This window comes from Harmonia axyridis, chromosome 6, assembly GCF_914767665.1.
Source record: "Harmonia axyridis chromosome 6, icHarAxyr1.1, whole genome shotgun sequence".
NCBI lineage: Eukaryota > Metazoa > Arthropoda > Insecta > Coleoptera > Coccinellidae > Harmonia > Harmonia axyridis.
In genome coordinates this window covers 39,810,414-39,836,236 of record NC_059506.1, presented here as the reverse complement: position 1 = coordinate 39,836,236, position 25,823 = coordinate 39,810,414, and the positions used below count along the sequence as shown (strand labels likewise).

Below are 25,823 nucleotides of genomic sequence, written 5' to 3'. Positions count from 1 at the left end.
TAATTTTAAAAATTTGGCAAAGTGACCCGCAAATCGGTGCGAGTTTGCCAATGCCTTAAAAATGCGTTTTTTGGCAATTCAATTGAGTGCTGGCGGTATATTTTAGTGCACCTATATCTCCGGTTTCGACCATATATCTTTTGTAAATTTTAGTCCAAAGTATTCTTCTGGGAATGTTGTACACTTCGAAAGTTGTCTGTATTGAAATGTTTCCATTTTGAATTGCATTGATTGCTCGGATTAGTGTTTTTTCCGTATAATTACTATATTTCCTTGCATCCAACTTCTTTTTGTATCGACGACCATAATTGTGCCTCAAAATAAAACAGATGAAACAAATTTGGTATGTGGCAATGTTGCCCGCCAAATGGCCACAATAGAAAAATTTCCCGAAATGTCGAAATCGTCTCAACCAAATGTTTTCAGTTTTTTTAACGTGACGTTTAATGAATGTAAAGTAAGGTGCTAAATATATTTCGATGTACCGTTCGTCATATTTTCTGCACAACTCCTAGTATTTCGCATATATACTCACGTTAAAAAATTACCCGCTCACATAACATACCGTAGCACACCATTCAAAGTACGCCAGACGACTGCGACGGTTGTAACATGTCTGTATATAGGGTGGTTAAAGGTTCCGATTCGTGATTTCGGTCAGATGTTGCCAATTTTACGAAAACAAAGTGAAACTTAAAATATTAGGCAGTTCGGCAAAGTCACCTCCGTTGGCAAAGTCACACCGCTCTACCGTATATGGTTTGTTTAAGTAACCCCCACTATTTTTATATGTAAAATCGACTGGAATAATAAAACATATAGGTTCTAACTAGAAAATCTTGAGTTTTGATGAATTTGAGTTGTCCAAGTTCGTGATCTTCTGATAAAAACCATGTACACTCTTGCTCCAAAATTCAAACAGCCTTATAATACCACCTACTTGCAGAATCGAAAATGAAAAAGGTTTTTTCGAAAAAATCTTTCTCTGCAGAAATATCCAAAAAAATGCGAGTCCCTCGTCACCACCATTTTTTTCATAAGAATCTTATTAACTCATGAACGGTTAAGTTTTCACCCGAGGTATGGCATTTTGCTGAAATTGTCATCAAAAAAGCTACCCAATGATGCAATAATATACTGAGTGTGCTATTTGAAATAAGGAAGTAGTACTCTGTTTCCGGTATAACAGGAAGTTGTGAAGATCTGAAAATATTTCAGGGAGAAAGATCATTGTCTCAAACCCCAACATCCAAATTTTCAGCACAAAATTATGATTAGTTTTCCAAGAACGTCTAATAGGCCATCGCCGTGAATCACCCTGTATATTGGATACACGTGGAGTCTTGAAACCACAAATTGTAGTGTTCATTTGTCAATATTCGAATGTGAAAAACGAATCCATGAACTGTGTCATTTTGCCCCCCAACAAAAAATCCGGAAAACACGTAGAACCAAAGATAAGAATTTTCCCTAGGCCATAACCCGTAAATGTCCCTATATAAATAACAGAACACGTTCTTCCGTCTGTAGCAAATTGCTAACGACCTTCTCCAATTATCCATCTTCCAGGCCATGGCGATGCAGAAGATTGTTCCTGCGTCAAACACGTAGCACGGTCCTGGTGGGCGTAAATATAAACCCTTTCCGTGATTTTTCAAAAGAAAATTCCCGAGATGGACTTAAGGTATGATAAATAAAAATTAATATCGAAACAGGACTCGACTGCATAAAAGGGCTTGTCTCGGAATCCCATCTATATTTAATTAAAGCCCGTTTTGCACCTGAGATGAGATTGGATCAGCAATTTCCGATGAAAAATATTCGGCACTGGATTAGGAGCTTCGAAAAAGGAGTTACTTGGCGAGGTAACGGAGTTACCTCCGGTATTCCAGATTTTCCTAATTGAAAACGTCAGATACAGTTCAGGCTCCGCCGCCGTTGTAGTTGCAGGAATAGTGGGGTGGTTCTTTGTGCCTCCACTTCCTCCAATTGTGTAGCTAATGTGGGTTTGTAGCGAGGCATTTTTCACTTGAACATTTTCGGTCGATCGAGGAACAAGGAAACCATAATAGGAATGAGGTTAAGTGTTTGTCAATTGAAATACAACCATAGAGTAATAAACATAGAAAGAGGGAGTATACGCCATTTTCTCATGTCCCCAACATGGTTAAGTTACGTGGTCGGATTGTGATATATTTTCAAATCCACAATTTTACTTTATCGTTATGAATGCATATTATATTGAATGAAATATATTTATTGCAGTGATTCCCGATTAAATATGCAAATTTGAATATTTGGAATCCGATATTTTTCCTAATTGTCGAATTTATAATAAGCAGAATATTTATTATTCTCTGTATCTACCTGCTGAAATTCGAGGTTTGGCAACTTTTGCTCTCCTAGTGTCATCGGTTGTTTCACGTCGTTTGGCGCGCTTGAAGTTTGTTTTCTGAATTTCTGATATATTTAGGTATTTATTCCAATAAATTTTGAGTTAATATGAAACGTTGATCCACTATGGGACATAAGAAGTGCATTCTTTGTGGAGAAACTCGCGAATTGAGTGAAATATCGTATCACGGATATGTTTTCATTTCCGCGCGCTTCATGTTAAATTTGATAGTTCATGTTGGGGACAAAATTCGCTTACTGAAAATGACATAAGATGCTCCCTCTATCGCTGTTACTTACTCTTAGGATACAATACTTCAAAAATCATTTAAGAGATTTAAAGCAAAGTTTGTACGAGATTGGCCAAACTTCTCTTTCCAATTATAGTTGTTACTTATTGAAAATTGACCATAACTCTAAAGAAACATGCAAAATTTGATGGGAATTGCTTCAATCTCTTTCAAATCAAACTTAAGTTTGACCCATGAAATGTCTTTGCCTGCATTATTTGTTGTGAACAGCTTTCTTGTATTTAGCCTAGTGTCACCTACAACGGAACTTTGCTTCACTTAAATTGATCTGATTTGTAGACATCCAACAAATCTTAGTGTTGATATAACCATTTTCAACTTTCCTTCAGTAGTCTTATACTTGAATATTCCTTTCATGGTGAAAATAATTTTCGAAAATCAAATGGTCATCCATTTTTACTAGCTCTAAAAGTTGAGATACCCTCCTTCCAACGTTGGAACTTCCAACTAATCCAGGCTTGAGAAAGCAAGGATTATCTCCAAGACCCTCTCTCATTGGAATGCCAATAATTCCGCTGATATCTCATTCATGAACTCCAGGCCAGAAGTTAATTAAAAGGTTCCCAACGTTATCCTCATCCTGTCCCTTTTCAGCCTTCCAACCGCAGGAACATCCCCGCGAACCGGAATCACGAATTTCCATATCGAAAGTAACTTATCGAAGTGTCAGCCACGGTCTGGATAGCCGAACTCAGCCATGACTAATCTGTAACATGACGCCAGGACTATCCAGACGCCTTTCGTTAAATATAATTCGATAGCAAATATTTGCAGATTTCGTGAGGATGTCTATAAGGATGATCAACGTCAAAGAAGGTGTCTGTAGCAGAATAATTATTCTGGATGAGTTGCGAATAAACTCTTCTTCTGTTCGGAGGCTGTTAGTAATCGACAGTCAATTCTGGAAGGGGTTCGAAAATAGGAGCATTGCCACCTGGAGAAATCGATCTGGTAGATACATGTGTTTGATTGTCCTAGATTCAGGAACGCACTGGACAGGTGCGTCATCGTCTTGTATTCAGAAAAATATTTTGATTGGATGAAATAGACTGCAAATATTGTTAAGCGTCCCAAGAAGTGAATTATCTATAGGGGTTAATTATTAGGTATTTTAGATACTTTTCAAGAGGAAATTCATTTTTAATTCAAGTGTTTTAGATTCAGAAAAATATTCCGTAGATTCAAAATTTCTCATAGAAACTAAATAGTTGGTGAAGGTTCCAAAATCTTTCAACTATTGTTTTATGCTATTATTTATACATTCGAATACAGGGTGATTCACCGGGATGGCCTATCAGACGTTTAAGGAAAACTGTATTAATTTTGAGCTGAAAATTTGCATCTTGGGGTTTGAGACACTGATCCTTCTCCCTGAAATATTTTCAGATCTCCACAACTTCAGGTTATACCGGAAACAGACTACTGCTTCCTCATTTAAAATGGCACACCCAGTATATTATTCCATCGTTAGATAGCTTTTTTGATGGCAATTTCGGAAATATGCCATACCTTGGGTAAAAACTCAACGGTTCATGAGTTAATGGTATTCTTATGAAAAAAATGGTGGCGTCGGGGACTCACATTTTTTTTGGATATGCAAATAGATGGTATTATAAGGCTGTTTGAATTTTGGAGCAAGAGTGTACAGGGTTTTTATCAGAAGATCACGAACTTGGACAACTCAAATTCATCAAAATTCAAAATTTTCAAATTAGAATCTATAATTTTTATTACTTCAGTCGATTCTACGTACAAAAATAGTGAAATACTGAAATCATCATCAAAGAAAGCTATCTAATGATGTAATAATATACTGGGTGTGCCATTCGAAATAAGGAAGTAGTAGTCTGTTTCCGGTATAACCGGAAGTTGTAAAGATCATTGTCTGAAACCCCAATATGAAAATTTTTAACTCAGAATTATAATTAGTCCAATAGGCCATTCCGGTGAATCACCCTATATTGTTGTGTGTCCTGAGAAGTGATCTATCTTAAGACGTTTAGAAATGACAAAATTTCTCTGGTTGCAACTAATAGGTATCTTAGATACCTATCGAAAGGAACTTGGATCTTGAATCTAAGTGTTTTAAATATAGAAAAATATTCAAGAATATTGAAGTTATCAGAGATTTAAAATTTCTCATAGAAAGTCATAGTTGGTGTTTAGCTCAAAACCTTTTAACTATTGATTTGAACTATTTTTTTTGCTTTTGGGGCAGGAATAGTACAAACGATGACTTTACGTCAATGCTTTCCTCACTTTTACAGTTATCTCTAACAGTATTTCAAATATACCTGACAGTTGTAAAAGTCACATCCAAATTCACCCTGTCTTCCGACTGCCGAGTAAATCAACACTCCTGCAAGGCAAACATCTCCTCCGGATGACGACAGGCCCAACAGCCTCCCATTCAGAGTCATACATTCCACGTACTTTTGCAGATTAGGGAACCCAAACACAGAGACTCTCCTTCCTATCATAATTAATGTGCCAAGTCGAGTACAATCGTTATGTGAGGCGAGAACTAAATGTCCTAGCTTCAAAGGGGGAAGAGAGGTGAAGGGGGAACGTTTCTACTCTTTTGTTAGCTTTATATGGTGCAGGTTTACTCAGATGGGGTGGAAGTAATGCGTGTAAAAGAGGTTTTAACTCGCTGGAACTACGCAAGAATTTTTCAGGACTAGTTGAAGGGAGAAAGTGTTATACCACAATTTGATTTTTTGATGAATTATGATGTTTTCATTGTTGAGATGCAGAACTAACAGAAAGAGTATACTATTGACTTCAAAGTTGTGTTTTAGTTCTTTCTGTTTCTTGGGTAAAAGTAACTTGCATCCTGGGAGTAATAAACATAGATGGAGGAAGCATATGTCATTTTCAGTAAGCAAATCTTGTCCCCAACATGAACGTAACCTAACCACGTTAGGGACATGCAAAAATGCGTATACTTTCTCTATGGTTATGCTGTTCAATTATGTAAAGATACACGCTTCAACAACGCCTAGAAATTGTTAAATTTTTCTATCAAAATCAGTGTCATTTTGCCCTTTACTTCTTCGAGTATCTGAGCCTACAAATAGGCAAATACGATATGCAAAATCAGAGGAACCGACGGATTTTCTCCTGTAGAATTGATCGATCATCTCTCCAGGCCATTGGGCCGACATCAATGTGGCAAACTCGACCTCTAGATTGCATGCATCTCCAATTCCGATCTGAAGCTCATAAATTGTCGGCATGCATCGAAAATGGGACGTGAGTACCAATGCATCATCCGCATAACAGCCAGATAAGAAAAATCCATTTATTTCCATTTTTCAATCCTACAATCCCTGCTAATAGTGGATGCTGTGGTGTGTGTTTCTCTCCCGCGTAATGCCACTGATGCTTCCAGTCAAATTTGGAACATCGATCAGTTTCAAATTGCTACTCTTGTTGTTTTTAATGATTTTTGGCTATTAAGCGTGATAAAAAATTGGAGTCAACCGTTCATTCATTATGATTGCTCGTTTGTTATGAATCGTAATGGTTTATTTTTTGCGTTTTTTGCAAAAGATGGGGCAATTATATTTTGCGAAATGTGTAATTTTCAAGCTGAAAATTGTTGTGAATGATTGGGGTATATTTGGAATTCGATATTTCCGCTAATTGTCGAATTTATATTAAGCAGTATATTCATTATTTTATGTATCTATCTGCTGAAATCCATGGTTTGGCAACTTTTGTGCTACTAGTGTCATCGATGGTTTCACGTCGTTTGGCGCGCTTGAAGTTTGTTTTCAAAATTTCTGATATATTCAGGTATTTATTTCAATATATTTTGAGTTGATATAAAACGTAGATTCACTATGGGACATAAAATGTGCGTTCTTTGTGGAGAAACTCGCGAATTGAGTGAAATATGGTATCACTGGTATGTTTTCATTTCCGCGCGCTTCATGTCAAATTTAATAGTTTATGTTGGGGACAAAATTTGCTTACTGAAAATGACATATGCTCCCTCTATCTCTGTTTATTACTCTGAGGTTCAGTAGTACACTTTTTCGTTAGTCGAAGTTTTGTCGTATCGGCTACCGATTTCGAGAGAAAATTTCAAATAATTCTCTAGTAATTCTTAGGAAAATCCAAATTATTATGAAAATCCTCTTAGTAATCTGTGATGAATAAATTAATTATAAGTGTTGGTACTTATTGACTCAATCTGTAGCAAATATCAATAAAGACTCGATGAACTGGTATAATCATCACAAAAAAAAGGACTACAAGAAACACACTGTATCTCAAAAACAAAGCATTTGCAGGCCCATGTTTATAGGCCTTTTTTTCTTGAATTCATACAGGGAATCTCTCATTTTCCTTTGAACTTCCAATTCAAGAACACCCTGTATAGTAATGAACCGAGATAAAGAAATTGATCAGGGTTCATCGTTACAACCAAATCCAAAAATGTTAGATTAGACGATTGCTTACAAAAACCGAACAGAAAAAGAAAGAAAATAAGTTCTTGTTACTAAAGACAGAATAAAAACATATTGATCTAAAACATTCATCATCTCCTTGACGAATGTTGTCGAATAATAAACAGACAATAATTAAACTCATCTCTTCATCTACCCTGACGATCTGCCTTCCCACACCCTCGCAAATTTCGCTGTCACTTATCCCCATTCTTACCCTCTTCGGCGTGGCAGGCTCCAAGAGAAGCATAAAACTCATCCTCGGCCACTTCAAAAATGTATGAGAGGCGACAAGGATTGCACCTGGCTCGAAATTAACGCGGATAAATCCTCAAAAAGTCCACGTTTAAGGGTTGACTCGGGGATAATCATGACACTGTCTGGCGGAGAGCTGTTTCACGTTGAAATTTACCCGTATGAAGAAAAACTGCCGGTTTTTAACGCGCCACAGTCAGCAGGAATTGCAGGAGTCGAAAAACTCATCCACGCAGTTGGGGTTGTTAGGGTTGAAAACATGCGAAAGCTTTTGGGGTTGAGAACTTGTCGAAAATTTGGTTTTTGGAGGGAAATATTACAGCGGTTTTTTCTAGTACAAATTAGTGATGATCAGTTCGTATTGTCTGACCTTCTGAATCATAAGTATTAGGGAACAAGACCCTCAATACATATATGATTGGTGGATGCTAACGGGTGTTTTTTTTTTCGAGGTATATAACTTTGAGTTGGCATTACTGTTCAAGATGGCGACCGATTTAACAGCTGTCAAGTGATTTATTCTCTATTTATTCTGTTGGCTACGTCAACAAACAAAACTGCCGCATTTGGAGTGAAGCTAATCCTCAAGTGTATGTCGAAACACCGTTACATCCAGAAAAACTGACTGTTTGGTGCGCTTTATGGGCTGGTGGAATCATTGGTCCGTACTTCTTCAAAAAACGATGATGGCCAGAACGTTACAGTCAATGGTGATCGGTATAGAGCCATGATTACTAACTTTTCCATTCCTGAATTGAACAACCATGATGTCCAGGAGCTGTGGTTCCAACAAGACGGCGCAACATGTGACACAGCTCGTACAACAATCGATTTATTGAAAGACAAGTTTGGTGACCGCCTTATTTCACGTTTTGGACCTTTGAATTGGCCTCCAAGATCTTGCGATTTAACACCGCTAGACTTCTTTCGTTGGGGCTATGTAAAGTCATTAGTCTAAGCCACAAACCCTTGACAATTTGGAAGACAACATTCGCCGTGTTATTGCCGATATACGGCCACAAATGTTGGAAAAAGTTATCGAAAATTGGACGTCCAGATTGGACTATATCCGAGCCAGCCGTGGCGATCATATGCCAGAAATCATATTTAAAATGTAATGCCACAAGATTATCTTGCGGATAAATAAAATTCATGCCAATCGAATAATCCATCGTTGTTTTTTTGCAATTTAAAGTTCTATAGCTCTGAAAAAAACACCCTTTACTTGTCGAATGTCAATAGATGGCAGCTTCAAAAGTGACAGGTACCCAGATAGCGGGCTATTAAAAATTAAAATCCTGGTTAGATTTTGAAGAGTTCCACCTGTCATCGGGATTCGTAGTCTCTAGAATCTAGATCTTGCTTTGTTATTGAGTTAACAGTAAAACATACCGAAAAATTGAATTGAATTTGACTGCTGAGTATACTGTTAAATCATAATTTCCTTGATATTTTCATCGTTAAACGTCCAAAAGATTAACTCAAACATTTCTAAAAGGTTCATTATCGAAATTAACGAGCCAATATCATCTAAAACGAAATCGCACCAAATCTTAATTCCTTTCCTTCGCCCACATTTCCACAGCTTATTATCGAATACAATCCAATAAACATCAGGTAAGCCCAGAAAAATAAATCATCGGTTCAATTTTTAATCGAGGCTTTTCACCAAACGGGCCACCCCATACTCCTGAACAGAAATCGATCAATATTCAATTTGATACTTTCCGATTCAAACCTCGCGAAACTAGTGGAAGTCTGGAGCACTTAATGAATCGAAACCGCTGTACTTGAATGATATAATTGAATACCTCCATCGAGCCACATTTTTTACGAAAAAAATAGTAGACGGCAGTCCAAATTGAACCTTCCATTGTTCACGAGATTGTTAGGCATCGGCGGGCTGTAAATTGGAAGTTGGAAAACCGGTTTTTTTAGTTTTCGAATACTGGCAACATGTGTGGTACACGTGAAAACCAATATAAGATGAATTTCGAGCATTTTCCACCAATTAATCTACCGAATGGGTTATTATTGACTTTACCAAACTGGAATATTGATGAAACAGATAAATTATAGAATTATTCAATCATCATTAGGTTGATTGAAGTTATTCATCGAATTGATTGAAGTTTAATGCATAAAAATCAGGGAATCCACTTCGAAAACATCTGAATATTTTATGGGTACTTCATGATTAATGTGCTTTGAATAGAACGCCTTCTTTTATTTCCTGTTTTTGTATGCCAATAGTTTCATTCGATTTTGATATTATGTAGTTTCTATGTCAACAACGTTTCCAATCTTTTCTACCTTCTAACATGTTTTCCAAAAATATCTATGACAGCACGGCAATATTAAAAGAACCTGGAACAAATCTAAGTTGCGTGTCCATATTTTCCTCTGGAAATTTATATTTGCAGTCTACAAGACAATAAAAGTAACTAATTATAGGCCTCTTTCTCTTCAGAACGTCTTAATCGAGCTGGAGTTTAATTGCTCCCAGCACGATCATAGAAAAATCTCACAGTTTTTTTGATAGCAACAACTCACAGTGATTTCTTGTAGGAATCCAGCTTCTTATATCCTATACCTTTCAACCAGCACCGTGGTTAACCTCTACTAGCGTATAATGAAATACAAAACATTTCATAACTCGATTTCGGCAGAGAGTATATCGATAGGGGTCTCAGCCCTCTCCCTTGATACCGCTAATGGTTGGAATAGACATCGATAATCGCATTACGTAAAGAACACGAAACCCTTTTTTAATTCGGGAAAATGTTCCAGGGGAAATTTAAGGAGTCCTCTGGGACATGGTGGTATTTTTAGTTAGGTACAAGACGAACCTATTTGTATTTCCGATTTGTTTTTTTTTTAAAACATGTTTTCTTAATTTTATGTCTTCTAGGACTTCTGTTCTGGAGTTCTATGACAGCTTATTGGTACGAAATTAGGGTAAACAATCTAAGATAGTTAGTGATTCACGGCTTGGCTTGATTTTCAAGTCAAGCTCAAGTCAAGTCGTAGTTTTTCAATCTCAAACCAAGTCTTTATTCATCAAGTACTCGAATCATATCAAGCTACTTGATTTTAAGCAGTTTTATTGTGAAGTGTCCATATAAAAAAATGATGAAATGGGAAGGAACCTTGCAAAAACACTTTCATTTATTAAACTTATTGCATAAAAGAACCGAAAATATCAATTTTTTCGGATTAAAAACATAAATTAAATCACTATGAATCATAAAAAAAAATTATAAAAAAATTAACTTTTTTAATATTGAGAAACCTCCAGGCTTAGTTTGATTTCATAAATTTCTATCCAACAGGCATCTTATAAATTTGTCGCCTAACCTATTGCGGGTTTTTGTAACTGTAAGAGCAGCTCTGGAAAATTGTGTTTCAACAGGAGCTGAAGATGCTGGCGTTGATAAAAAACCCTTGGTCATTTTGGCAAAGTTTGGAAAGATATTTCTGAAACTACCAAAATCTACTTATAGATTTCATAGAAATGTGAGAAAACTAATAATAAAGTCACACTGGCGAATGCTTCAGTCTCTCGGCGTTCGAGGAATCCCCTTATTTAGTCTAAGCGCGCACGAGATTGCAGAAATATATGCCGTGCAACGCGTGCATATCAAGCTCAAGTGAAATCAAGTAGCTTGATATTGTTTCGAGCAATAAATATCTAAAATCAAGTCAAGTCAATCTCAAGTATGTAATTTTTCACGAGCTTGATTTTCTAGTCAAGTAGTTGGTTAAAATATCAAACTACTTGGCTAGATGAATCTCTTAGGATAGTAGCAAGCTCATACACTATGCGTCTCCATAGAGTAGATATCTAATTCGAGGAAAGATAATATCCCATTTTAGTTGAATGAAGATTCTAGATGTCATGTGAACATCGATTTCTGGGAAGGGGTATAAATAGGCGTGTTCCAAAGTTTGAGTTTTCTGTTCATAACGATATTCATGATCAAAATTCGACCATGTTGATTGCTGTTGTATTCGAGGATACGATGCAACAACAATTTGATATATCTAGCTGAAAATTATCGTAAACAAAGCGGTATAGTATTAATTTGATGGTATCGAACCCAGAAAATATATTATTGTAGGCAAACACTCGACAGTGCAATCGAATTTACTTTCCATAATTTCCACCTGATCGGCGTGATGTCGAAGATAACTCAAAATAAATATAATCGATGGATATCAAAATAAACCACGTGATAATTACTTAATTTTGCCCGCCCAGTTGATTAATACGTACGTGGAAATTCTAACAGGGTCATATTTAATGTACAATTATGGTGTATCGAACTTTATTTGTCAAATATCATTATGAACCCATAAAAAAATCATGGCTTCATTTGTTACGATCGTCATTTGCATAGTGTTTTATGAGGCACCCGTGAATGGGAAATGATTGCTTCATTAAATAACTGGCTCTTATTACCGTAATTCTATTGGTATCTAGCCGATCGATAGGCTCGTTTGCAGATGTTTAACGAATTTTGAATGGACAAGCGATAAACATTTTTTTATTATTGTTTCACTAGTACACGCAACAGATTCTGTCAGCCAGAAATAGTATAGTGAAACATGCCCTTAATTTTGTTAACAAACGCATTTGGTAAACCTACCCCCATAATTTTCAGTTCATATTAGGCCAATTGAAAAGTCCCCGGTCTGATGCACAGATGGCGGTGCTAGTATTAAATTCATATGATTTTTGGTTAGTACCAACCTTCAAACGATACGAGTCAAAATTTGACAGCAGTCCGATCATTAGTTTGTGAGATATTGCGTTGTGAGTGTAGCTACTTCTGTTATTTGAAAAAAGATGAAAAAAAAGAACTTCGTGTGCTGATAAAATATTGCTTTTTGAAGGGAAAAAAATACAGTTGAAGCAAAATCTTGGCTAGATGAGTTTCCGGGGTCTGCACCAGGAAAATCATCCATCATTGATTGGTATGCTAAGTTTGAATGTGGTGAAATGAGCACCGAAGACGGCGAACGCAGTGGACGCCCAAAAGAGGCTGTCACCGACGAAAAATTCAAAAAAGTTCTCAAAATAATTTTGAATGAAAATAAAGTGAAGTTGATCGTGATAGCAGACATTGTGAAGATATCATCTGAACGTGTACATCTTATCATTCACGAATATTTGTACATGAGAAAGTTGTGTGCAAAATGGTTGCAGCAAGAGCACCGATCAAAAGCACCAACATATTAATGATTCTGAGCAGTTTTTGAAGCTCTTTAAGTTCAATAAACCTGAATTTTTGCGTCGATATGTGACAATAGATGGAACATGGCTCCATCATTCCACTCCGGAGTCCAATCGACAGTCATCTGAGTGGACTGCACACGATGAACCGAATCCAAAGCGAGGGAAAACACAACAGTCCGCTGGCAAGGTTATGGCATCAGTATTCTGGGATGCACAAGGAATAATATTTATTGATAGCCTCCAAAAGGGACAGACCATCAACAGCGATTATTATATTGCGTTATTGGATCGTTTAAAGGATGAAATCGTCAAAAAACGGCCTCATTTGGGGAAAAAAAATGCTGTTTCATCAAGACAATGCGCCGTGTCACAAATCAATGAAAACAATGGCAAAATTGCATGAATTGTGCTTCGAATTGCTTCTGCATCCACCGTATTCGCCAGATCTGGCCCCCAGCGACTTTTTCCTGTTGTCAGACCTCAAAAGAATGCTCGCTAGAAAGAAATTTAGCGCCAATGAAGAAGTAATCGCCGAAACGGAGGCCTACTTCGAAGCGAAAGACAAATCGTACTAGAAAAATGGTATCGAAAAGTTGTAAGATCGCTATAATCGCTGTATCGCCCTCGAAGGCAACTCTGTTGAATAATAAAATCGAATTTTGCCAAAAAAAAATGTGTTTTACTATGGTAGACTGGGGACTTTTCAATTGACCTGTTAAAACCTTTATGAAATATTATTTGACAAATTGTTCAACGAATTCTATGTCATTTTGCCGATACCAATAATCCGATAAAGAGAAAAAAATCCTGTCAAGATAAGAGGATTACGAGGATCTCGAAATACCGCATCAAAAAACGTCTCAATCAAGAGGGATAATTTTCCCAGCGACGAATCACTCTCGGGAAAGTTTTGTTTGTGTTGATTTGCGGGGAAAACTAATAGCCAGCTGCCAGGAAAAGGGTAGTGATTCATTCATAACAGACGAGAATCGATTAGAAACGGTGGAAAATTGGAGTTGGAGTGATAACCGGAAGGAAAAATTAATCATATCAATCCTACGCTGTCGTAACAAAATTGTAACGAGAATGTACGGGGGTGGTACGAAAAAATGTGGAGAAATTGAAACGAAATCATTTAATTTTGACTTGGCTGTTATTTATCATGCAATTTTGATCAGTTTTCTGAATTTTATTCATTATTCTAATTCAGATTTTTCATTAGATTCCAGTTTAATTTCTATATTTCAAATATTACAGATTTTTCATAGTTTGAGTTTGAAGAAACCAAGTTGTTTTGGTTGCAAATTGGTGTATGCGCCAGTTTCATGAAATACTCACGTGTAATTCAAAATTTCCGTAAATTTTTTTTGTAGTTGCTCAGGAGAATTTTTTCGAAAATTTTAAAATTTCATTTTTTTGTTATATTGATTGATTCTTCATCGAGAATATAATTATTAGATTTGATATTATAATGTAAGCACAGGGTCAGTATACAGGGTGATTTACCGGGATGGCCTATTAGACGTTTATGGAAACTAATCATAATTTTGTGCTGAAAATTTGCATATTGAAGTTTGAGACAATGATCTTTCTCCCTAAAATATTTTCAAATCTCTACAACTTCCAGTTATACCGGAAACAGACTACTACTTCCTTATTTCAAATGGCACACCCAGTATATTATTACATCATCAGATAGCTTTTTTGACGACAATTTCTGCAGTATGCATACCTTGGGTAGAAACTCAACCGTTCATGAGTTAATGGGATTCTTATAAAAAAAAATGGTGGCGATGAGGACTCACATTTTTTGAATATTTTGGCAGAAAAAGCTATTTTCGAAGAATTTTTATCTTTTTCTATTCTAAAGAATAGAAAATAATAAAGGTTTTTCCCGAAAAAAGCTTTTTCTGCCGAAATATTCGAAAAAATGCGAGTCCATCGCCACCATTTTTTTTAAATGATCCTATCAACTCATGAACCGTTGAGTTCTTACCCAAGGTATGCATATTGCAGAAATTGTCGTCAAAAAAGCTATCTAATGATGCAATAATATACTGGGTGTGCCATTTGAAATAAGGAAGTAGTAGTCTGTTTCCGGTATAACCGGAAGTTGTAGAGATCTGAAAATATTTTAGGAAGAAAGATCATTATCTCAAACTCCAATATGCAAATTTTCAGCACAAAATTATGATTAGTTTTTCATAAACGTCTAGTAGGCCATCCCGGTGAATCACCCTGTATGTTCCAAAACCGTGACAAGTTGATTAAAATTATTTTGAAGAAGTTGCAATCATTCATAAAGATTCTGTATCATGTTTATTTATTTATATTGAGTTGGATGCAAATGAAAAGTCTTTATCTTATTGTATACCTCCAGAAGCTTCAACAAAAATATCTTCCTTGATGACTTTGACCATCAATTTGATTAACAAACCCTTTGTTGAATATTCTGTGCGTTTCAAGTTAATACGACACCATGAAGAACTCATTACGAATTCAAGTATTTCCCAACTAAGTCACATAAAACTTAAAACATACAGCGCAAACTTCCCTTCATACAATGACAAGACCTCATGTAACAGCAATTTTGCCAACTTTGAAGTTCAGAAAGACTTCCACATCCACTGATAGAATTACCACCATTTCAACAGGCATTAGCAGAAAGACATATCAAAGAAGTGCAGAAGTACGAGTTCTGTGGAAAACTGTAAGTTCGTTAAATGACTTGTTAGAAAGAAATTTTAAAACTAGGTGAAGTAACGATTCGACGGTTGTGAATCTGACTCAATAAATCAAAGTAGGTGCCATACGTTATGAATTCAACGTATAAATTCTTGATATTACTCGAATGGGTGGATTTATCAAGAACGAGATTGAAGAAAATTATTATTGCGAATACTGGGTTTATTCTGTGAAGTGGAAATCGATGATTTGTCGCATTTTCACGGCGGTAATGAATGGAAATGTAGTGGAAAACGTTGAAAACGCATAGGGAAATTATTCTGAAAATCATACAAGGATGATTCAAAAGTCCAGGTCGTAATTTTATGAAGTAATAGTTCTAGTTAAATGAAGAAGTTCTTTCCGAAAAAATTTTTTTTCTAATCCCTTCGAAGATACAGGCTGTTGAATTTGAATATTTTTTTTATATATTTTCATAAATTCTGAAAGAGTTGGGATAATAAGCGTTTGAATTTTGGAAGATATTGGATTTCCAATATTTTCATGTATTTGTTGAGTTACTACAATGCCTCAGTGGCGTAATTTTCACGGGTATTTTGTCTTCAGTTGTCCCAAACCTCTACGCCAATTAGTGTAGGTTCAATTCAAAGTAATTAACTGGTTTTCCCGAATTTTCTTCACAAAAAAGGTATTCTTCTTAAAAACCACTAGGACGTACCGTTTTCGAGAAAAATGACTTCAATGTTATCGAGACACAATCAGTAGTTTCAAAGGAAACATTTCATAATATGTTGCAAAATAGAAGATCGAATCAAAAGTTTTGAGAACTGTTGGCCAAATATTGGTATCTCGATAACATTGAAGCAATTTTTCTCGAAAACCGTACATCCTACTGACTGTCAAGAAGTATACTTCTTCGTGAAGTAAAGTCCGGAAAATCAGGAAATAGCTCTAAATAGCCCTTATCATCATTGGCGTAGACGATAGGGGCGACTGAAGACACGATACCCCGAAAACTACTACACCACTGAGGCATTGTAGGGACTCAACAAAAACATGAACATATTGGAAATCCTCTGAAAACAATATCCTCCAAAATTCAAACGCTTATTAAACCAACTCATTCAGAATTTATGAAAATAAATTAAAACTAAATTCAGGTTCAACAGCCTATAACGAAATTGTGGTAGAAAATATTTCAATGTGTTTTATTATAATATTGCTTCGACTATTATGGTAATTATTTACTCATTTTGAATTCAATGATTTCAAATAAACAATTCTTCGAAAATTAATTGAAAAAACTTAGAAAAAATGAGATGCATATAATTAAGTGATAATTTCTGAACATTGAAGTTATTAATCATATAAATTCATTAGGGGGTGATAGATAAGACAAGAACATTTTTGAAAAACTATTCATATGGAATGAAATTATAGAATTCAAACTAAGAAGGATTATCAAGAGAATATTTCTTCGAGTTGTTTTTGAATATTTATCGAATGGGGAAAAACTTGAAGTGTTTTTGTCTTTTAGTCAGGAGTTTTTACAATACTTTTTTCATTGAATTATTTCCTGAAACCTTGAGTTTCGTTAAGAATTGTTGCATCAGAATTGTGCACCTGAATTTAAGACCAATCATGAAGTTTGTTTAAAAGAACAGTACCTATCCAGGAAAAAACGAACATTACAAAATTTAGCAATTTCTATGTTCAATTCAACTCCAAGTTTTTATGAAGTAGTAAGGAAAATTTGTAGTGGACCTATAAAAGTTTTGTGAAAAGTAAAAGCGAGAAAAATATAGTTCTTCCAGAGGAAGTTAATCATTCCATATTTTTCTTGAGAATATTCAAAACTTCACAAAAAAAAATTCAACTTACCCCTTGCGACCAATCAAAATCCAGTAAGTTCTTCCACGTCGAAAAATCCCGAAAAGACGCAACAGCAAAAAAAATTGAGTGAACACTCGTTCGAGGCTCGCGGGGAAGTATTGGAACGCTCAGGAATCGCAGGTGGTTTTAGCCAGTTTCAAAACAGGTGCGAATCGTTGCACCGCCAACTCTGGCTCGGGCCGACGATAGTCGCCCGTTCTTGTAGCCGTCCCCAGCCCCCGTAGGGGCGGCGCGATACTCAGAAGGGACCTATGAGGAAGGGCCTGGCTCTCGGTACTAACCTAGCCGAAGCAGAATTTTGTGAATGAGACTACGTCACAACGATCATAACCTGATGAGTTTTATCCGGATTTTGCATTTCAGAAAACCATTAGGAAAATGGTTGAAAATTATACTTATTTTAATGGATTATTGTTATTTTTGCCATGAACTTGACACCAAACAAAAATTCTGCCGTTTTTGTATTTTTTCGTATGTTGCCATTTCTCTTATTTTCATGAAACATAATTTTTTTGAAAGCACTAATGATCACTTTTGAGTGTTCATTCATTCACCAATTGCATTCTTGCATTTCTTCTGTTTATAGATTTATATAGGGTTTTCCAATAGGAATGATACAATTCAAAATGGTTATTCTGTATTTTTTTCATATTTCTTATGTCATTTTTGATCTGTAGATTATGCCATTTAATCGTGAAAAGAAACACACTCCAGCAATGTTTAGAAATTAAATAGTTTTATCAATATCAGTGCTCATTTGAGAATACTGAGAAAATTTCAAGAATAATTCATGGATAAAATGATTCAATTAATAGACTAAATTCGTCGTATTATAGACAAATTTGAAAGCGAATTTCTGAGCCTTTATAGTCATTTCAGCCATTATAAATTGTATAATTCCATAGAGTAATAAACATAGATAGAGGGGGTATACGCAATTTTTACATGTCCCCAACATGGTTAGATAACGTTGTCGGATTGTGATATATTTTCAAATCCACAATTTTACTATATCGTTATGAATGTATATTATATCGAATGAAATATATTTATTTGAGTGATTCCCGATTAAATATGCAAATTTGAATATTTGGAATTCGATATTTTTCCTAATTGTCGAATTTATAATGAGCAGAATATTTATTATTTTCTGTATCTACCTGCTGGCAACTATTGCTCTCCTAGTGTCATCGGTTGTTTCACGTCGTTTGGCGCGCTTGAAGTTTGTTTTCTGAATTTCTGATATATTTAGGTATTTATTTCAATATATTTTGAGTTATAATGAAACGTTGATTCACTATGGGACATAAGAAGTGCGTTTTTTGTGGAGAAACTCGCGAATTGAGTGAAATATCGTATCACTGATATGTTTTCATTTCCGCGCGCTTCATATAAAAGATAGTTCATGTTGGGGACAAAATTTGCTCACTGAAAATGACTTATGCTCCCTCTGCCTATGTTTATTACTCTGAGATCTCAACTGATAAATTATAAATTCAATAGACTCATCGAGTATGAGTCTATTGAATTTATAATTTATCAGTTGAGAAAGAATGCAGGATTCCTGCATTCTTTTAGATAATACAGGATGTTCCTGAATTGGAGGTACAAAGGAAAATGAGAGATTCCTTTAATTGTTTTGAGAAGAAGAGTCCCAAAAACATGGGCCCCCAAACGCTTTGTTTATAGAACTAGAAACTCGCGAATTGAATGAAATATCGTATCACTGATATGTTTTCATTTCCGCGCACTTTATATCAACTTTGATAGTTCATGTTGGGGACAAAATTTGCTCACTGAAAATGACATATTCTCCTTCGATCTGTGTTTATTACTCTGAGAATAATTCCTATTACAATACACTTTATAAGCCGCAAAACTGCTGAATTCATCTAAAATAGTGAATCAACTTGAAAATTCTCAGAAATGACGAAAATCGAAGATACTGTTATACGTTAATTCTATGAAGACGCATATTTTGAACCATATTGCTTTAAATTTCGAAACTCACCGATTTGATAATTTCTCCAAGCATCACAGGAAAGAAGAACTCGCATTGTCCATCAAGATCAAAGATGGGAATAACTTCCAGGAAATCCCTTAGTGACCCAACCCCTAGAGGGGTCAAACCATGCTCTAAGACCCTTCCATCAATTCCTTCCCTTCGACCTTTAGGACAATGTAGCTCTAGAGAAGACTGAATTCAACACTCAAAGTTGCGTTTACCTGAAAAAAAACAGACAATTAGGTACTGCTTACCATCGAGAATTATAGCAAATGTGTATTTTGTTAATTGATGTAAATGATGACTTTTGGAAAATCTAAAAATTTGGAGTGAAGCTAATCCTCAAGTGTATGTCGAAACACCGTTACATCTGAAAAACTGACTGTTTGGTGCGCTTTATGGGCTGGTGGAATCATTGGTCCGTACTTCTTCAAAAACGATTATGGCCAGAACGTTACAGTCAATGGTGATCGGTATAGAGCCATAATTACTAACTTTTTCATTCCTGAATTGAACATCCATGATGTCCAGGAGCTGTGGTTCCAACAAGACGGCGCAACATGTCACACAGCTCGTGCCACAATCGATTTATTGAAAGACACGTTTGGTGACCGCCTAATTTCACGTTTTGGATCTGTGAATTGGCCTCCAAGATCTTATGATTTAACACCGCTAGACTATTTTCTGTGGGGCTATGTAAAGTCATTGGTCTATGCGGATAAGCCACAAACCCTTGACCATTTGGAAGACAACATTCGCCGTGTTATTGCCGATATACGGCCACAAATGTTGGAGAAAGTCATCGAAAATTGGACGTCCAGATTGAACTACATCCGAGCCAGCCGTGGCGGTCATATGCCAGAAATCATATTTAAAATGTAATGCCTCAAGATTATCTTGCGGATAAATAAAATTCATCTCAATCGAATAATCCATCGTTGTTTTATTGCAATTTAAAGTTCTATAGCTCTAAAAAAACAGCCTTTATAATCCGAAATAGCACAAACCTTGAAGATTTCTGCAAACGAATCGTTGCAGCCTATCAGGACCTATCTGACGTAGGTTTGTGGGGAGAAGGGAACATTTCAATCGAAGTGGATTAATTCAATTCGACCAGCAGTTTACGTTTGCAAAACAACTGATAGGTGTCCATTAATTGACAGATTCAGATAACTAGATTAACAGGCAAGTCTCATTAGAGTCATCAGGCCAGGCTGAATGTGACTAATTGCCGATGCGTGTTTGTTTGTCGATCCAATGTCGAAATGAATTGAGCGATGATAATATCCAGACGATCTGATTGGTCGTCATTTTGAGGTGGCTTAATCACGACGTTTGTTGGTTTTGGGGAAGTATTTGGGAGTTTATGATGTGGGAAGTTAGATTTGTGACATCGGAATTGAGGATGCGAATCAGGTCCTATTGGAGCTGTCGAAAGAAATATGCCGACTATGTAGCTTGAAACACAAGAATTTCTGTTGAAATTCAACATTTATCAATATATACTAACTGACAAAGAAACTTTAAATTTTCATTTTTTTTTTGTAAAATATAGATATAAACTGTGCCCGTAAAGTAGGGAATAAATTCATTTTTAGCTGAACAGACCATTTTAAGAAATAATCCTGAAACACGTAGATTTTTTACTTTAATTTACTGTATTTTAAAATAATGATCTAATATACAGGGTGAATTACATTCGAGTAATGACGTCACCGTCATATTTTTCAAATTGAATTCTGTTTAAAGCCTTTGTTATAAAATTCTTCCTCAAAAAAAATGTAACATGGAAATGGCTGCTTCGTTAACTCACCAAGCTAGTTCTACTACATGAAAAAAAATTCTTTTAGAGTCCCTCTGGTGTATCTTTGTCTCATTGTAAACACATATTTCCATATTCGTATAAAGTCATATCGACAGAATTAATCTTTCTTCTTCCAGGAACAACTACAGCTCCATATGGTTTTGATATATCACTCAGCTTGTAATCAATATCATCAATTTTTCGCATATTGAACTCCAACTCTATCAAAATAAATGCTGTAGTTTTTCGTTGCTTTCATCTACATCTCGTATTATATGAAAACAACAAAACGTCATAAATTGTCTCCATATGTAGGTATGTTTTCGATTTTTTGTATTACACGTTATATTTTAATCAATATTTTGGTATCAACCAAAAGCTTCAGTTGAATCGAAGTGACTCATTTTATCGTCTGCAACTTATAATTATTAAATTTGTCAAACTGTCTGTGTCCATGGTTACGTCTGTATCCATGGTTACGTCGTCGTTGGAATAAGCGGAGTTGTCAGACCAATCATAACTTGGACAGATGGTGTTGTCGCGATATCAGCCGTCTTTGGTTTGTGATTTGTTCAGATAAAGTGGAAATCAGAGTTGAAAAAGTTTATTAAATCTGTAATTTAATTTTTCTCATAAGTTTGCCTTTTATTTCATAGCTCAACTGAGTTGCTCGAGGAAAACAGAGAAGTGGTACCTATTTCTATTGGAAATTTCACTTTGTTTCATAGAGATAGATCAAAAATATGGTTGTAGGAAGGCTTGATGAAAATGGAAAATTCCAATTTTCGTTCATATCTAGAAAATGAAAAAAATGTGCCATTTTATTGTCGATTTTTTTAACAAAAATTTGCTTTTTAAAAAAAATCAAATCCAAAATAGTCAGTTCGAAGCATAATTTTACGACTAGTCCAATGTTGCATCAAAAACGGCAACAGTTTCAAATTTGCCATTTCTAGTTATTAGCGACGATATAGGAAATGTTATCGATGCAATAGATAAAGCTTTAATTACGGTCTATTTATTGTTAGACTACTCGAGAGTTTCCGATACATTAGATCATTAGTTATTGCATTCTATTTTTAAGTGCTTTGTGTTGTCGGTTTGAGCATCATGTTTACTGCGGGATTACTAGGCCGATATGGCGATCTGTCAGTCCATTTTAGGAGTTTTACGTTGCAATTATTGGAATTGGATGAAGGGGCTACCACGTGGACCAGTTTGTGTCCCCATCCATTCGAATAGTTCGCATTTTATGGCAGTTCCATTTAGAGAACTATTGTTGAATTTATGAGAGATAGGAAGTTTTGAGCTCTCTAGCTCAATACAGTTGTCTGAATAACTCCTGTTATCAAATTAATTGTCTCCCGGTGTACGAGGTGTTAAAGTTACTGACTTTTCTATTTAATTATTGCTCCCAATTTTTCAAAGAAAAAAATTGTTGAAACCCACCAAATTTTATTTGAAAATCTCGACCGGTTCTAGAACAATGAATAAATAGTAAGAGAAAAATGTTAACACCCCGTAACGTGGAATTCGTCTTCAGTGAGACAACACAACAAGAAGAGCAACACAATATAAGAATCATGATTCATTGTACCAATCAAAAAGGAAACTACATCAACCGACAAAGAAACTGCAACATCCAGAAGGGGCTGTTAAAATTTTAAATTTTGCGACAACTCGATCTTTGGCTGATGAGTGGTTAGGAGAACAAGGTCATTCTGTAAGTGTCCGAACGGTTTACCGCCGGATAAAGTCTTTTGGACTGCAGCATTATCGACCACATCTTGTGTTACCTCTGACGGTTGAGCATCGCCAGCAACGATTACAGTGGTGCATAGAACGTCAATATTGGAATGTGGAATGGCATCAGGCCGTCTTTTCTGATGAATCTCGATTCAACTTGGGTGCATATGATGGCCGAAGAAGGGTTAGATTACGTCGGGGAGGAAGACGTGAACCTCAGATTGATGTTGAGCGTTATATACACCGGACAGTAGGCGTTAAGGTATGGGGTGCTATTGCCCATGCAAGCAGGTCACCTTTAGTCTTAATTCGAGCTAACATGACAGCGCTGTGTTACCTTTAAGAAATAGTAGAGCCATATGTTCTCCCTCACCTTAACCGGCTCGAGAATCCAATATTTCAACAAGATTATGTCCGACCCATGTTGCCAAGTTAGTTTAAACTTTTTCGAAGCGACCCATGTGAATCTTTGCCATGGCCGCCCAGATCCCCAGATCTTTCGCCCATAGAGCATATTTGGGACATTATGGGTAGAAGGCTTGGAAATTTACCCCAGCCTCCACTGACATTGGCAGCTCTGAGACATGAAGTATAGGTAGCTTGGGATAGTATCCCTCAATAAGAAATAGACCATCTTATTGCATCAATGCCGAGACTTGTTGGGGAGTGTATAGATAATCGCGGTGGACAAACATATTATTAACAGATTTATTAAAAAAATTGTAAACCCTTCGTTTTTTCCCCAAATTTCAATCATTCACTTTTTGCTATACTATCTATTTTTCACTAAAAAAAATTTAAAATTTAAACAGCTCCTTCTGGATGTTGCAGTTTCTTTGTCAGTTAGTATATTTAGACTCCCATCACTAAAAATCTATTGAATAGGGTCGTTAATAAAAATTAATCATTATTATTAAATTTAATTGTATATGATGATTGAAAATTAACCTGCCAAATTTGCACCAGCACCAACAGTCATCGAATATCAATAGACCACCGACATCCGGCTCTATGTTAAAACCGCCCTTAAAATTTCACAAGCAACCTCATCAAAGCACTGGTCAGGCCTCAATAATTAGTCGGTTGTTGGGGCATTCAATACCCTTGGATATTTAATAAACGGGAGAGACCCCGAAAAGCCCGAATATGAGTTTCCCAAAAGCTCTTTATCCGATTAAGGACGTACACCTTTGGCGAGATCTCTAATTTCCTCGGCAACAGAAACCACCCTTGTGCACTTTCCAACCCCTTAATGCGTCTCGCCGAATATCTCTGCCTGTTGATTTATCGCCAGATTCTGGGCTGTTGCGGTTCGCTAAGAATCAGCCAGCGTATTCTCGTTTCTTCTCTTAAGATGTCGGTTATTCTATCTCGTAAACAGGCTACTTAAGGAGTTTACTCAAAAATAAGTTGAGTGTACACAAGGAATGCCGTAGGATCCTAAACATAACCTAACATAACCTAACATAACCTAATCTTACCTTAACTGACCTGAATTTTAGTGCCAAATGATGTTCCTTTATATTTTTCATCCAGATCTGTCGTGAAGGAATATCTTAGATAGTTTATAACGGGTGTTTTTTTTTCGAGGTATATAACTTTAAGTTGGCATTTCTGTTCAAGATGGCGTTCGATTTAACAGCTGTCAAGTGATTTATTCTCAGTTTGGTTTGGCAATTCATCATGAATAGACTCACGCCTGAACAACGCTTGCAAATAGTGCAATTTTATTTCGAAAATAATGGTTCTGTGCGGAATACGTATCGGGCACTACGTCCATTTTATTTTGTTTAGCGATGAAGCGCACTTCTGGTTGAATGGCTACGTCAACAAATAAAACTGCCACATTTGGAGTGAAGCTAATCCTCAAGTGTATGTCGGAACACCGTTACATCCAGAAAAACTGACCGTTTGGTGCGCTTTATGGGCTGGTGGAATCATTGGTCCGTACTTCTTCAAAAACGATGATGGCCAGAACGTTACAGTCAATGGTGATCGGTATAGAGCCATGATTACTAACTTTTTCATTCCTGAATTGAACAACCATGATGTCCAGGAGCTGTGGTTCCAACAAGACGACGCAACATGTCACACAGCTCGTGCCACAATCGATTTATTGAAAGACACGTTTGGTGACCGCCTAATTTCACGTTTTGGACGTGTGAATTGGCCTCCAAGATCTTGTGATTTAACACCACTAGACTACTTTCTGGGGGGCTATGTAAAGTCATTGGTCTATGCGGATAAGCCACTAACCCTTGACCATTTGGAAGACAACATTCGCCGTGTTATTGCCGATATGCGGCCACAAATGTTGGAAATAGTCATCATGTATTGGTTCATGGATTTTCAACAATTCCAACGAAAAATTAATTATAATTCATGAAATGTAAAATTTAGATACCCAAACATCGAATTTCAGTTTCTTTCTGTATTTTCCACCAATTGCCAACTACCAAAACAATTTCAACAAAACTTTTATGGAAGCTTTTTAAATTACCCACTCCCGATATTATGCTTATTGCTCCATCGTATACATAAGCAAGTATCGCCCTGTATGAATTAAACTTTATTGAACAACCTAATTCCTCCAATTGCAAGACCTCAAGAATCCCTAGTTTACAATAAAGGAACAGTACAGCTCATGACCCATTATCGTTTATTGCATTCCCAATTTGCTGAACTCCTTTCGATACATACCGAAAATACTATAAGAAAATTTCCATTTTCCACTTCGAGGCCACGAGCAAAACGCTTCTCCTGGGAGAGTTTCACTTGATGATGTTACAAGGCGAACTTTTCCCGCGAAAAAGACGTCGAAGAACACACGTTGAGAATTTAATAAAGGCCGAGAAAATAAGTTTTATATAAAGGTTGGTATGTGGCTTCTTTACCGCCGCGTTTGATATGGATCAGGAAGGTTTGAAAATTTTTTTTTCTGGCGATAACTTCTGTTTTATTCCTAGGTCAGGACTTGAAGGATCTCTGGAAATGAGGGGGGGTTTGAAAATATTGTAGAACGTATTTGGAAAAG

General features: G+C 36.1%; 1 protein-coding gene across 1 annotated transcript in view; it reads right to left on the bottom strand.

Moving 5' to 3' along the window:
• LOC123683396 (tachykinins) overlaps positions 1-17,421 on the bottom strand; it is a 56,635-nt gene extending 39,214 nt beyond the window's left edge. The window contains exon 1 of the mRNA XM_045622408.1: positions 17,223-17,421. The gene's annotated coding sequence lies outside the window, so the exon portion shown is untranslated. The remainder of the gene's footprint in view (positions 1-17,222) is intronic.
• Positions 17,422-25,823: the final 8,402 nt, after the last annotated feature.